This window comes from Balaenoptera borealis (assembly GCF_965194805.1).
Source record: "Balaenoptera borealis genome assembly, chromosome: 8".
NCBI classification, from domain to species: Eukaryota; Metazoa; Chordata; class Mammalia; order Artiodactyla; family Balaenopteridae; genus Balaenoptera; species Balaenoptera borealis.
Genome location: NC_138865.1, coordinates 107,056,123 through 107,072,228, shown reverse-complemented (window position 1 = coordinate 107,072,228; position 16,106 = coordinate 107,056,123). Strand labels below are relative to the sequence as shown.

Below are 16,106 nucleotides of genomic sequence, written 5' to 3'. Positions count from 1 at the left end.
CTTTCTTACTTGCTCCCCTCTCATCCTTTTCTGTCTTACAGCCCTTCCTTCATTTCTTGGATTAAAAGCTTTCATTCTTTATTCTTTTCAACCCTTCCATTCTATTTTCCTCTCATTTTGTTTTCTTTCTGTCATCTCCCTATTACATCCCTGGTCTTTCTTCCTTTTCTTCTTCTTCCTTCTTTCTGTCCTCTCATGCCCCGACCTCTGGATCCCCTCCCAGAGTCCAGTGTGGGGTAGAGGCTGCTCTACCCCCTCGATGACCAGCAGAACAGGAAAAAGCTATTAGTCACCCAGCAGAGGAAGAAGACAAGCAGTTTGAGGGAGCCTGGTGCTTGGGGAGCAATTGGAGGCCAGGCAGAAAATGGAGTGGTCAAGAAGGAAGAGGAGGGGCTTCCCTGGTGGCGCAGTGGTTGAGAATCTGCCTGCCAATGCAGGGGACACGGGTTCGAGCCCTGGTCTGGAAAGATCCCACATGCCACGGAGCAGCTGGGCCCGTGAGCCACAATTACTGAGCCTGCGTGTCTGGAGCCTGTGCTCCGCAACAAGAGAGGCCGCGATAGTGAGAGGCCCGCACACCGCGGTGAAGAGTGGCCCTCACTTGCCACAACTAGAGAAAGCCCTCGCACAGAAACGAAGACCCAACACAGCCATAAATTAAAAATAAATAAATAAATAAATAAATAAAAATTAAAAAAAAAAAAAAGAAGGAAGAGGAGGCATGGTTTAATGGAATGGAAATAGAATAGGTGAGAGAAAATGAGATGGAAAAAACAGAGATGTACGACACAAGAGAATTTAGTTGGAATGAGATTGTCATCAGATCAGATGGGGGGAAGAAAATGGAAAAACAAGCCTGTTAAAGTGAATTATTTGTCATAAACATGAGCCTTTTATTCTCAGCTTGCCTGCTTTGCTTCTCAGCGCTGTTCTGTTCTTTCCCAACCACTTTGTTTCATCCTTCCTGTCTCACCAGACTTTGCTATTAATCCATCCCTGTCCGATTCCCATTTGCTGATTTATTTTATCAGGCACTTTGGGATGGCCAGGGGTTTAGAAAGAAACCATGCAGCAGAGTGGTTAGAAGCACAGATTCAGGAGTCAGAGGGGACTTGGAATCTGGCTCTAAAAAACAATCAAACTGTTTCTGTTATGCAAGAACACTGTAAAATTACCTTTCCCTATTAGCCGGTACAGGCCTTGGAATAGATTAACTTGGGCCACAATCCCATTTCTCTTCTTACCACTTTTCTGAACTTGGCCATTTCCTAACTTCTCTGGTCCCGTGTATTTTTTTAAATTAATTAATTATTTTATTTATTTTTGGCTACATCGGGTCTTAGCTGAGGCAGGCCGGATCTTCGTTGAGGCATGCAGGCTCTTCGTTGTGGCGCGCGGCTTCTCTCTACTTCTGGTGTGTGGGTTCCAGGGCGCATGGGCTCTGTAGTTCGTGGCATGCAGGCTCTAGTTAAGGCGCACAAGCTCAGTAGTTGTGGCACACGGGCTTAGTTGCCCCACAGCATGTGGGATCTTAGTTCCCTGGCCAGAGATCGAACCCACGTCCCCTGCATTGTAAGGCAGATTCTTTACCACTGGACCACCAGGGAAGACCCTGGTCTCATGTATCTTTATCACAGGGATAATACCACTTACTCCCATAGATAAGGTTGATGTGAAGATTGAATGAGATAACTGAGGTTAAGTGTCAGGTACAGTGCCTGGCACATAGACTCTGTCCATGTTTGCTGGCTTATTACTAATATTTTAATAGATGGGTCCACCACTCTCTTATTACAAGTTGAGATCAGCCTTTTTAGATTAGCTACTCTGCCCTGCCTTCTCTCTCTCAATAAGTGTTCCTTGCACACTTACTCACATGCAAGGGTACAGCTTTCCTCCTTATTCAGGCCAATTCGCCTAGACTGGTGCTCGGGAAAGGCCATGATTTGCTCAGCCCCAAGATCTGTATCCTAGCTGACTTCACAATTGCATTCAACCCCACACACCCATCTCCACACCCTCCCTTCCTCTTAGTTCCTGCCGAGGGAAAGAGAAGGAAAAGGTTGAACCATCTCCCAGGAGAAGCAGCCCACCCCCTTAACTCACTACTCCCAGCTCACATAGAAATCCATAATTAAATATACATCAAACAAACTTCCCCCAATGGATGAGTTTGGCTCCCAGTGCAAGTCTCATCACAAAAAGCTTTTCTTTGCATCTCTCTCCTCTCCACCCCAAACTTTACCAGCCCCAGAGCCTGCCCTTTGGAAATGCTCTTTATACCCACTCCATGCTTTTAAACCTGGTATTAGGAGGGTGCAACCCAGCGGGAAATTTCCAAAGATGTTTTCACTGAGTCCTCCCAAATGCTTCATTTCAACACAATAGGCAACCAGCCTGTGAACCAAAGGGAGACAGTGAGGTTTACTGGGTACCCTGCTATTCTGCAGGTTGATTCCCAGCAAGTCTCTCCTACACTTGACCTCAGTTTTCTCGATGGTACAAGGCCAAGGTATCCCTGTCATTGCTTCTGGCTCTGGCACTCAGAATTCTAAACTCTATTCTGGTTAATACAGATATGTGCAGAGCCTTTATTTCTGCTTCATGTGTCCATTATGTGGATAATAGTATATCTTTCTGGAAAATTACCACCACTCTCATCCTGTTTCCTCAGATCATACTATGTGAATTCCAAAAGCATGCATGTCTAAAGAATGCTATGGAGAAGATGTGTATTTAAAGTATTTCTTCTGAAATAGATCTCTAAGCTAAATCAGAGGCCCTCTAACCTCACATTCTAAATTCTATTTTGGAAGTTTTCTGTACAAGAGATAAGCTAGATTATACATAAACCCTTTCTTTAAAATGCCTTAATTTTCCTGTCATTGTTTGTTCCTATTCTGTCCCTCCCTTCTGCACTAGTATCTCCAGTAACCACTCCCCTCCTCTTCTAATCACCATTTCTCCTTCAGCCAGGGTCATTTATGTGCTCTCATCTTTGAAGGAATAATCCCAGTGCCCCAACCTCCATGATTATTTCTTAGATAGGCCCACTGAGAACTCTTGCCACTGGCCCTGAATGGCATGGGCACTTTATAACACTTCTAATATCCTGCTTTCTGGTAGTCAGTGTCCTATCAACATGTGGTGGAGAATTCAGACTTGACAGAGAAGCAAACAGACATGGGTTTGTGTCTTGGCTCAGCCTCTTACAAGCTATACGAGTTGAGGAAGTTCCTTAATGGCTCCAAGCCTATTTCCTCATTTTAAAAGATGCAGATGATAATAGGATTTACCTCAGGGGTCTATAGGAAAGATTAGATAACACAGAGGATGCAAATTATTTAGTATAGCTTACACGTAGTATAAATTGTAGCTATTACGACAGTCTCTATGCTGGTCCTGACCTGTTGTTCCTGGGGTCCTTTTTTGTCCCTCCTCTGTGAGACAGAGCCCTGCATTCTGCATACTCCCGATTCCCATATGAACTGATAGACAGATGTGTTCAGCCAATAGGAGAATTTAAAGGGTGATGAGGAGATAAGGAGATTTGATTGGAAGGGTGATAAGGAGAAAGCAAGGTATCTCCCCCCTCAACCTCCACCCCCGCCTCTACCTCCACCTCACGCTGGTGTCAACAGTAGTGACTTGGTCTCCTATGTTCCTCTAGTTCCTACTATATTCCTCTGTTCTCAGGAAAGATTTTCTGTGGTTCCTTGTGATCCCAGCCCAGGTTTCTGGTAGCATGACTTCTCTCCCTTTACCACAAAAGCTTAGAAATGGTAGTGGATTTCAACTGTTGCTAATCTTGTGTTGTCTCACTTATTTCTTTGGCTACTAAGCTCTTCCATCATCTATGGAATAAATGCCCTTCTCCCTGTTTCCTCTCAGAGTGGTTTCTGTTTTCTAGGTTAGACCCTGATTGGTATAGCCCACTCCAGCCACATTCTACATAGACTGCAAATTATTGTAAATAGAGATTATATCTATGTCTTCCAGATTTCCTTATAGAAGAGTAAGCATTCAGTTAGTACTAGACACATTTTTATTGAATTCAATATTTTGAGCACAGTGATGTACCAACTTCCCCCGTTCCTACTATCATATGCGTCATCCCACTTTGGAGGTTAGATCTAAGCCTAGATGGTTGGGTGCGCAATGTCCCCACCTATTCTCCAAGGTTGTATAGACATAGAGGTACCAATGACCAGACGAGAGAGCTGTGTTGATCATGGTCTGTAGCCCATCTTCTAAGCAGCTTGCTCTGTAACATTGTTACTTCCCAGGTGCAATAAAGATTTTATGCATTAAATTTAGCTCTGTCTCACTTCATTTGCTGTGTTAGATATATTTTATTTTCATTCATTCTAGTGTGTCTACAGGCAAAAGGGTTCAGAATTTGAAAAGCTCATTCAGTGATCCTAACTTTTAGTAGTGCCAGGGTCCATGGTACAAGATATAGGACTAAGTGCTACCTGGTGATACCTTCATCTCTTCTGGATTCTGAATGAACTAGACTCCAGAATTTAAGCAACACATGTGTCTTCTTTTCAATATAACATTCTGATAAATCAAGATGACATGGGAAAATCATGTCATGCAGAGAGCCTCTTTCAGTGCCCAGAGCAGATATTTATAATCAAATATAGCATGTTCCCAAGAGGTCTTAGAAGACTTCTCAACACATCTTTCCAGGAGACCATCATCAATCAATTGGAGTAGATTCCCAAGATAAAATGTGCTCTGTCACCAATCACCAGGAAAATGCATATCATAACCACAATGAGCTACCAACTCACCCTGTTAGTATGACTATTATCAAAAAACAAAAACAAACAAACAAAAACAAGAAGTAACAAGTGTTGGCAAGGTTGCAGAGAAGGGAACACTTGTGCACTGTTGGTGGGCATGAAAATTGGTATAGTCATTATGGAAAACAGTATGGAGGTTTCTCAAAAATTTAAAAATACAACTGCCATATGATATAGCAATTCCACTTCTGGGTATTTATCTGAAGAAAATAAAAAACAATAACTCAAAGAGGTATATGCACCCCCAAGTGCACTGTAGCATTATTTACAATAGCCAAAATAGGGAAACAATCTAAGTGTCTATTGATGGGTGAATGGATAAAGAAACGGTGGCTGGGGTCCCGAGCAGGCTGCCACAATGGCATGTTGATTATTTGGATGAAAATTACTTGAGAAACAGCTGGTAAAATAAAAAATTGATATTAAAAAATACTCTGATCCCCCTCTTTTCCCTTGAAAGTGGAAAATAAATCAACCGTGCAAAAGTATCCTCCTTATACCAGGGAGATAGAAAGCATCCTTATCAACAAAATTAGGAAATTCAAGGCTAAGAAAGCTGTGTAAACAAACTTTGTTACTTCTTCATTAGTCTGCTACTCCAAGCATAAGCCCCCTTGTTAAATATTCACAAATAACTGTTTCTTTGTCTAAACATGATATATAAACAGCCTGCTTTGGTCACTTCAGGGCTACCATTTATATATCTCTGTGCATACAAATTATTATTTTTTCCTCCTGTTAATCTTTCTTATGTCAATTTCATTATTAGACCAGCCAAAATAACTCAAAAGGGGTAGGGGGGAAATGTCCCCTTCCCCAACTACACACACACACACACGCACACACACACACTAGAGTGTTATTCAGCCATGAAAAAGGAAGAAAACATGGATGGAAGTGGAGCGCATTATGCTAAGTGAAATGAGTTAGAGAAAGAAAAATGCCATATGATTTCACTTATATGTGGAATCTAAAAATGAACAAAACAAAACAAAATGAGCTCGTAATACAGAGAATAGATTGGTGATTGCCAGAGGCGGGGATGGGAGGGATGGGCAAAGCGGATGAAGGTGGTCAAAAGGTACAAACTTTCAGTTATTAAATAAATAAGTCATGGGGATATAATATAAGTCATGGTGACTATAATACTGTATTGTACGTTCGGAAGTTGCCAAGAGAGTAGCTCTTAACAGTTTTTATCACAAGGACGAAAAATTTTCTAACTATGATGGTGATGGATGTTAACTAGACTTATTGGGTGATCATTTTGAAGTAAATACAAATATTGAATCATAATGTTGTCCATCTGAAACTAATATAATCTTATATGTCAATTATATCTCAATTTTAAAAAATGTATTGCTACCTCCTCTGTTCTTTTCACAGTATGGGCATAGTTGTTGACTCTCAACATCCATGTTTCCTCTCCTCCATTGTTGAGAAGCCATGAGTTTAGGGGAGATTAAGCACCCCAGCTTTTGTGCTATTCATAATTTATCTAACCCAGTAAGAGACCACCACACCATTGCTATAGTTACTTACTTGGGTAACAGAGGCATTCCATGACCATGAACAGTGACATTAATTTAGGAAAAGACATGTGACTGAAGTTGGGTCAGTAGTCATGAAAGTAGATTTTCTGAGGGCTTTTCAGAAATAGTTCCCTGCTCTTCTGGGACAGCTACCCCAAACCATCCCTCTAGCTCTTCCTGGGCAATTGGTATAAGAAATAGCTGAATAATTTTGACCCCACGAGTGAAACCAGCCTTACAAGGAAGCTGAAACTGTCGCTGAAGAAGGCAGACAGTTGTAAGAAGATGTTCTTAGAAATCTCTGAGCCATCGGATCAAACCCGCCTGAAGAGCTTCCCACTTCTGGATTTCCACTTTATGAGCTCATATGTCTCCTTTGCCCTTTAGGTCAGCTGGAGAGGAATTTTGTTACTAAAAGCCACATGCAAAAGCACATCCAGCCTCAGACTTAAGTAAGTTCTGCTCTACTCACTACCTGCTCTCGGCACAAAGACTGGATCAAGCTCTCAGATCACATCAGGCCCATTTTTTTCCTCTTCATTGTTCTTACTTAAATCCTCACTCCCTACAGATCTCTAGCACCTGGCAGCACTTGACTCACCTTCTTCACAGCTCATGTTCATTTGTTTTACTGACCTGAATAAGCCAGAGCTTATTATTCTTTTTCATATTCTAATACTCAGTAGGGGCAGCCTTTGGAGAGGGGGAGGAGACAGTCTCATCTGGGCTTTGATTTAAGTTTCAGAGGTGCAGCGTCCACCTTGGAGTCAAACCACCTGAACTGGCAATTCATTATTTTGCTTTACTTCTTTTGTGTGTTGTTTTACATGAGCTTCGGAGAATTTTATAGCTGAGTGGGACCTTGAACGACGTACTAGCTCAATCCCTTTAGATAACAGTCAGAAAAATGGAGGTCTAGAAATCGTAAGTGACTTGCCCCATATCAGCTGGGGATCTTGAGGAAGGATTGTAACTCAGGTAACTCAGGTATGCTGACTCCCAGCCAGTGCCCTCTTTCTGACCCTATGTTTTCACGACATAAGTACTTTAATGGGGGCCTCACTTGCATATATTCTGCGTAGAGCTCTAAGAATTGGCTACTCCCAGAAAGAAAATCACATAGAGATAGAAGCGGTGCTGCTGTCTTTCACCCACAGGACAAGGGCCTGGTCAAGCATCCTGACAGGTTCAAGATTCTCCCATAATTCCCCAGATCAAGAACTATGGAGGCTGTCAGGTTGTCTGTGACAGCAGGGGGAGGCCAGAATGGTTCAGACTTTCAATCCAGTCAGATCCATTTTCAGGCTGATAATTTGAAGTGAATTTTCCAAGAAACTGGTGAAAGAGTAACAGAAAATTCAAAAACCATCCGATCCTATATCAGTCTTTAAATCCAAAGCTCTCCAAAGATTCCTATAATATATTCCTTGAGGCTCTTGAGGCTTTGGGGAGGCAGTGCATTTCAGTAGTTAAAGACCATGATGTCTGGAGTCAGAGCCTCTGGTTTGCAGCCATCTCTGTCACTTACTGGCTCCATGACCTGTAATAGCAAGTTCATTCCTCAAGAACTGTTTCCACTTCTGCAAACTGGAGATTAGAGTAGCATCTGTTTCATAAGATTTAGGGGAGCCATTAAGTAATTTAGGTTAAAAGCTTAGAATAGTGTCTGGCAAATAACATGCCCCCCAAAAGTGATTACTATGAATAACATCACCATCATCATCAAATGTATTCTTGTCTTTTTTTTTGCAGAGAAGAAGAAAGGAAGCTTAAAAAAGAAAAACAAATGAGTGAAGAAGAAAGAGAAGAGGTAAGTATGAGAACTAAAGTAAGAGAAATATTGTAAACACAAACGAAAAGATGGAGAGGAAAATAAAGTAGGAAGGGAAGAAAGGAAGGAGAGATGACTGACTCATTTGTTCTATTTGTGTATCTTGAGGATTGACATTTGTTTCAGGTACTGTGCTTGTTCCAGCAATGAACCTCCTTTGTGTAGTTTACAAGAGAGAAACTTATTAAATGAATGAATAAACACAAAAATAAAACTATAATCTCCTGTGAATGCTACATTATATGGTAAAGGTAGACCTCTTTGTGGAAGGGTTATTTACCAAGATTTTTCTATATTCTAAGCATGGTATAAGGTACATTTGCATACCTTATATATTTATTCAGTTTTTCATCTTTTCCTGTATTCATTCTTCATTTATTTTGTATTTGCAACTATACGCCAGACCTTCAGCATCATGCTTTGCATACACAGTTAGAAGTCTGTCCATTTAGTCCAGCTTGTAGGGTAGGGGAGGCAGGTGTTTACAGGAATAAAGGTCATGAAGTCCAGTGGGGGCCATGAAGTAATACACAAGAGGGCGGGAAATTATTCCTGAGGGATGGTCAAGAAAAGACCCAGAAGAAAACCAGCATATTCTTCCATAATGACTCCATGACTCTTAACTGGTCCCTACAGCAATTCAGAGATGCCATCTCATCTGTGAAACCATCTCATCTGGGAGAGAGGCCATTAAAAAGATCCTGAAATTCAATATAGAGAAAGGGCTGGAGCCTAGGTTCAGAGTCTCTGATCCATGAAAGTACATGACTTGGAGAGAGGGAGGAGAGGTGGTGTTTCAGGGGAAATTGCCAGTGAGAAGATTGAGAATAGCACATTTGGTTCTTGTAGACAATTAGTGACTAGCAAGGTCATAGAACTCTGCAAGAGTGGTGCAGAGAGCTTTCCACTGTGCTGTGATCTCTCATGACCAATCCACTGAGGCTTCCCTACCTCATTTGCTTTCTTCCAGCTTCTCAGCCAGATCACACCCATTCTCTTTCATATGAAGACTATAAAAATGGAGGTATCTGTGAATTCATAGTAGTATGAAAAAAGAGCTTCTTTTCTCTCACTCAAGTATGCTGTATTCTGCCACTTCTGGGATAAATCTTATGTATTGATAAATATTTAATTTTACTACAAATCTGTGGTATGAATATAAAGGCATCAACTTGAGCATGACAGTAAGTTATCATTATTCCACCCAGAAAGATGGCTAAACTCTGTAGGCTCTAAAAATTTGAAATTACACATCTGGACCAGAGGGCTCTACTCCCATCAACATAAAGAGGTGTATTACAATGACAAACAGAACCATTCAATACTTTATTCTTGCCCCTTCTATTTGCTTTTACTATTGACTTGTTGAGCCTTGTCCTGGAGGGGAAAGAGCATAGAATTCAGAAGGAAACAGGCTTGCATTTGAGTGCTGGACCCAGCATTTTATCATTTTATTGGAGTACTAACAAGAAGAACAAAAATAGAAAGCTTATCATGTATACAGTAGTCATTTTGTGCCTGAGACTGGGCTAAGAATTTTATGTCCATTATCTCACTTAACTTTTAGAGTAACACATCAAAGTTTATCCTGTTATTATTCTCATTCTACTCATGGAAAAATGAATATTGAGAATCTGCCAGGCACTTTGTGTGCATACACACACACACACACACACACACATCCTTTGTTCAAGGTCACAAAACTTCTATTGCAGAAGACTAGATTCAAATACATTCTTGGACAATTCCAAATTTCAGAGACTTAAACTGGTATAATGCAGTGTTTCCTTTACTTTCTGCCTCTCTTCCCTTACTTCCTTTGACTCTGTTTTTTTTTTGTTTTTTTTTTAAGAACAATTCAAAAGGATTAGCCACAGTGATCTTAGCACATTGTTTTGAGAATTAAATGGGACTGTGCATGTAAAATGCCTGGGCCATAGAAGCAGGCTTACAAAAGTTTGTTCCCTTTCGGCTTCTGAATCATCAACCTTCTCTCTCCTTGCAGTTCTCCTCCACCATCTCAGCCTCTCCATCTTTTCCCTGCCCTGCCCCCTTGCTTGGACACAGATGGCAGAGAGGCCCAGTGACACAGGCCATCGTTATTGCTAGATGTGTGTCTGGGGTCAAGTAATTTCTTCATTATCTTTCCTTATTGCAAACAGCTTTTGTAAGAGAAAGGGTCCATTAGTAAATATTGATGCCAGCAGGCAGAGCATGCAAGCTGTCAAACAGCTGAAATGAGGAATTGTCAGTTCGGCAGCAAAAACATGAAAGCCAGTTTAAAGCAAAGATTGAATAAAAGAGTAACGTAAGGAGAAGAACAAGCAAAACACTCATCAACAATGAACAAAGGGAAAGAAAGTTTCAGGTTGTGTTGTTTGGAGCTAGTGTGCAACTTCACAAAAGCCAATATCTAAGACAGAATTCCGTTTAAATCAATTTGCAAAGAAATTAAGAAAAAGGAAAAAAGAATCCATGATGAGTACCATCTGCAATGTGTTTAGAAATCAAATATAAGATGCAAACATTGCTTTCAAGAAGTTCACAGACTAATAAAGTGGTATAATTTGGTTATTAAGAATAGAGTTTTTGCATTTAGAAAAATCTGGATGTAAAATCCAGTTGTATGACCTTGAGTTGCCTATATGAATCTCAGTTCCTGCCTTGTAAAATGGAAATTTTAATGTCAACACCATCCGATTGACATGAGGGTTAGGAAACCATATGACATCATCTCTAGTACATTGTATGTGCCCTCAACATCACTGATTTTTAAGAGTGATAAGATATTGTCACATAACATTATAAGACAAAAAATTCTAGGAGTAAAAAGATAGCTTTTGAGATGGTCTTGGAGCTCAAAAATGACATCTCTTTGCTTGGATCAGGAATTAGGAAACTAAGTGGGAACATTTAAATTATTTATTGATAAAGGTTAGAATTTGGCCATGCTAATTTTGTAAAGACTGTTATAGGCAGGAGGAACACTGAGAACAAAGGTGAGGAAGTGGGCAAGCTTGGAGCACAAGCAACAAACAGGGGGTTGTTGCATTTGTCTTTGATTACAGTGTGTGGAGACAGGGATTGTTAGAGATAAAACTATGAGAAAACTTTGATTCCAGACCTTAAAAGTCTTAGCTGCTAAGCCAATAAGTTAGGACTTCAATCTTCAGTTATAAAGTTGGCATTGATGGTTTTCTGGCACAGGAGGGAAATGTCATCATTTCTTTTCATCAGGGCACAGTTCCATCTCTAACCTTAAATTTGCATAGTGTGGTGTTCAAAGGCATTGGTTCTGATGTTCAGTGGTCTGCTTTGAGGCTCATGTTACTGTAGAAACTCAAGCAAGTTTTTTCACCTTTTTCTACTTCAGTTTCTTCATCTGTAAAATGAGACTATTACGATCTCTAACTCATAGTAGTAGTACATAATGATTAAATGAGATGATACATTGCATCATTTAGAACAGAGCCTGGCATCATCATCACCTAGTATCAAGGTCAATCAGTTACTCAGTAATGCTCAATAAATGCTATAGTTATTACTGAATAAATAATCAACCTATGTGGTTGGTGATGATGATGGTTTATCAGTCTTTCTCCTACAGCTGATACCCTACATCCAATTTCCTCTTTGACTGTGGGTATGGCTATGCCATGAATCTATGTCTAAACCATCATGGTATAAAATATAATGGCTTTGGCAGGACTGCAGTGGAGATACCACAACAGGAATGATAGAATAGCTGGGCATCATGAGGAAGATCATGCTGAGAAATCAGGTCTAGGGTGGTCAGAGACAGGTATCAGAACTCAGAGAAGCACCCGCCTTCCAAGAAAATCACTGGTTGTTTTCCTGGAGGAGGAGCATTCCATTTGACATTTGATTCAGTTTGCTGTGAATGTCCCTGCTGGTTTGTTCTAATTGTGTCTAAGACATTGGACTTCGTAATCATGCAATTTTTATCCCCAAGCTACTGGTGCTCTACTGATTCTCTGTCACTTTCCATCAAACCAGCCTCCTATGTATAAAATCCTGAAGTCTACCTATAGAATGAACTTCATACTTTCTAAAGTTTCATGGGCTACACTGATTGGAGCTTTATAACAACTGCTGGAGTTTAGGAAGAATATATATGGTCTTCCTTATAAGGAAGTAAACAACAGAAAGAAAATGGCTTGCTCCGATACGCAGTGAGTAGGAAGCACGGGCCAGGCAATCCACGGTGCCCTGCCTGGCTATGTGGGATTCTACCCCTGGCCCTGTACTGCCTCTCTATCTGCCTAGAGACAGCAAATTCTAATAAACATGGGTAGACAAGACATACAAGAATATTACTCTCAAATCCAAAGCCTACCACTTGCATGGTGCTTCTTCTCAAAATGTTTAAATGGCTTTTCATTACACCTCATGTAACACAGCACAATAATAGACTGTTAGTCTTACTTCAAAAGTTAGGCAACTATGGGAGAGAAGGAGGGTTTGGGAAATAGCGCCTATAGGATAGCTTAGAAAGATTGGGACTGTTTAGCTGGGAGAAGGGAAGGTGGATGAGTAACTTAATAATAGTCTGCAAGGATTATTAAAAGACCAGCTGTTATCCATTTCCACCCAGGATAGTAGGGAGGAAAATGCAGTAGTGAGAATTTAGTTACAGCATTATGAAGAACTTATTTTTTTTCCTTTAGCTATAATGTCTATTAGACACCAAAACGTGATACTAAGCAAAATTATAGACTTTTCCCCTGGAAATATTCCAGAATAGGGTATCTATGCTTGCCAGTAGTTCCTAAGCACTACTTCTTAGACCATTAAGATCAACTTGCTTGGAGTATCGCTTACAAATACAGATTCCTGTGACACACTTCAGACCTCCAGAGTCACAATCTCTGGGGAGAGGAACAGGATTTACATACTTTAACAAGGCCCCAGGTGAGTCTTGTGCACAGCCGTATTTGAAAAACCCTTGTGTATGCAGAATCAGTAAAATTTAACACGGCAAGAATGTATTGAGTGCCCACTTGGTGATCCTACCGCTGCTGTTAGCCTCAGGGAGTAAAGATAATAAAAGAATGTAGTATAATTTTAGCCCTTGTGGAGCTTTCAGTAAAATAATTAAAGACTAATGATGAATTAGGGCAACTGTTTTGTCTTTAACGTACTGTGATTTGGGGAAAGTTTCTTAATTCCTTTGGCCTGAGGTCCTAAACGGTTAAATCGAGGAGTTGAATAAAATGCTTGTATAAGTTCCTGTGAACCTTTAAAATAATACAATGCAGAAGAAAGGCTATTTTTCAAAAATAACTAAATGCTAATTAAAAAGAATGAGAAGGAATATCAAGAGGGAGACTAATTTCTGTGGGCAGTGTTTACTAGAGAAGGCCTCAGGGAGAACAGGAGACAAACTTGCCATTGAAGGATGGGTGTGATAGAAATATAAGTTCACATGCATATGTGGAGAGGAGGCCCCATGTTTTCCAATACTACTGTGTACCAGGTACACACGTTACACCACTTAATATCTATAAAGGCTTGTGTTTTGTTTTTAATTAATTAATTAATTAATTTTATTTTGGGCTGCGTTGGGTCTTCGTTGAGGTGCGCAGTCTTCTCATCGCAGTGGCTTCTCCTGTTGCTGAGCACGGGCTCTAGGTGCACGGGCTTCAGTAGTTGTGGCACATGGGCTCAGTAGTTGTGGCTCACGGGCTGTAGAGCGCAGGCTCAGTAGTTGTGGCACACAGGCTTAGTTGCTCCGTGGCATGTGGGATCTTCTCGGACCAGGGACCGAACCTGTGTCCCCTGCATTGGCAGGTGGATTCTTAACCACTGCGCCACCAGGGAAGTCCCTAAAGGCTTGTGTTTTGAAAGTAGGGACAATATTTAGAGATTTTTGCCATCACCTAAGTAGGTACTTTATAAATATTATTGAATAATCACTATTAACATCATTTTCCAAATGGAATAAAAGAGCTTTCTCTGTCTTTCTCCAAAAAAATTCTTATGTTTGCATGGCATGGGGATGGAATAAAAAGAAAGGAAGAAAAAGGGGAGGGCAGGAAAGGAAGGATGGAGGGAGAGAGGAAAGGAGGGAGGAAGGAGGAAGGAAGAGAAAGCAAGCTGTGAAGGTGGAAATTAGATGGAGAGTACAGGATACTGAAAACCTGAGTCTCGTTTGAGTAAGAGGATGAATGCTCAGTTGTTTTTCATGGTTGTTGTTAATATAATCGGGTTTACTGATTGATTGGGGAGTGACAAGGAGGTGGTGCATGCGGATTTCAATGATGCATTTTTTTAAAGGACATCTAAATTTAAAAATCGGAATGTTATATATAAATATAGTAGCTTTAGATTTCCTAATCTGTTGAACATTTCCTTATTGAGTAGGGCTAAGAGCTACTTAAACAAGATGGCTCCTGTTTGTTTGTTTTTGTTGTTTGTTTTCTGTTCATAGAAAGAGAGGGCTTTCTCAGCTTCTAAAGGGCTTGGGTCTCATGGATTTCTGTCTCAAATCCTCACAGCAAAACTTGATGATGTGTCCACGTATTTATCTGTGCACGGATGACACAAATTCACAAGGCTCCTGGTAGTTAAGAACTTGGATTTAAGTACTAGTTAAACATAAATTCAAATCCTTTTTCTGCCTAAAGAGCTATGTGATTCTGAATAAAAGCTATTTGCCTTTCTGAGAGTTGTTTGCCTCATCTAGAAAATTGGGATGTCTCTGTGCAGACTCAGTGACACGATGTATATTTTATATTTAATTGATCAAGTATGTCTTATGAGATGTGACCATAAAGCAACTTACAATCCATTCTAGTACATTAGGTGCTTCCGTGCTCTCAGACAGGCACCTCATCTACTCTGGTCACCACAGAAAAAGTTTTAAGGTAACTAAGTTATAAAACTCTGTCTCAATTTAATAATTAATATGCCCTGTCCCATACAATCCTCACAACCTGGAACTTGATATAAAACTAAAGCTTCTCCCCCACGCCTTCCTTCTAGGCATGCTTCAGTCTCACACCCTGTAGAGGCAAAAGGGTACATCGACAGCATCTGCTTCATTCATTCCAAAGACCCTGGGATCTATGATCAGAGTAAGGGTTGGAGGGGAGGAAAGGGAGTCAGCAGGAAAGTTCCTCCTTGACTGACACTGGCTGGGGACGTAGCTTCAGTGCTCTTTGTGCCTGAAAGATGTCTCATGCTATCCATGTCCATTGTGGGTCCTTCTGGCACTACCACCCCCAACTCTGAGTATCTCTCACCTGAATTTTTGTGATGCGTCTCTATGCCAACCTACCTCTTGCTACTCAGCCCACTGTCTTCAGCTATACCGTGGTCCTCATGTCCATCCGTGCAAACCTCCTAGACAATTCTAGATAACTCTAAACCAGTGTTCTTTATTGCATGGCTTATATCTGGTTTAGGGTAAAGGCCATACATACTTTGCTCTATCAAACAGGAAGGATAGTTATCTCTAAAACCACAATTGTCCCCGATCACTTTATCCAGGCTTTTGACTTTTATATTTCTCAGCCATGACTCAGACAGTAGAATGCAAGAGGAATATTCAATAAGCTCTTCAAATGGTTTCCCTAAAGTCCATGTCTCGATGTGATGTGAACAGGGACACCTTCCCAATTGTACCCTTAAAGCATATGCAGTGCTACTTCCAGAATTCTTTCTTCACTCTCCAATTGATTACTCTCTGGTCCCCCTAATGAGAGATAAGGGTTGAAAAGGTGTCAGATTATTATCCACTATTTTGAAATGTTTGCTTCTTGGTCTCGAATCTCATTTTAGAATATGCCTCAGTCAAAATTTCCATTCTAACATTCTGTTACATATAGAAAGCTGCTAATATAGTACTTGGTCATGTTGTTAGGAAGGGCAGCGTTCACTGTAGTGTTGGAATAGTTATAATAGCATCAT

The 16,106-nt window shown here is 40.6% G+C and overlaps 2 long non-coding RNA genes across 2 annotated transcripts in view; one reads left to right on the top strand and one right to left on the bottom strand.

Annotated features, from left to right (window-relative positions):
* Window positions 1–703, top strand: part of LOC309633452 — a 589,090-nt gene extending 588,387 nt beyond the window's left edge. The window contains exon 2 of the long non-coding RNA XR_014247535.1: window positions 382–703. This is a non-coding gene — a long non-coding RNA (uncharacterized lncRNA). The remainder of the gene's footprint in view (window positions 1–381) is intronic.
* The window catches only part of LOC309633449, a 213,935-nt gene that overhangs the window by 101,182 nt on the left and 96,647 nt on the right, over window positions 1–16,106 (bottom strand). The gene's annotated exons all lie outside the window — the stretch shown is intronic.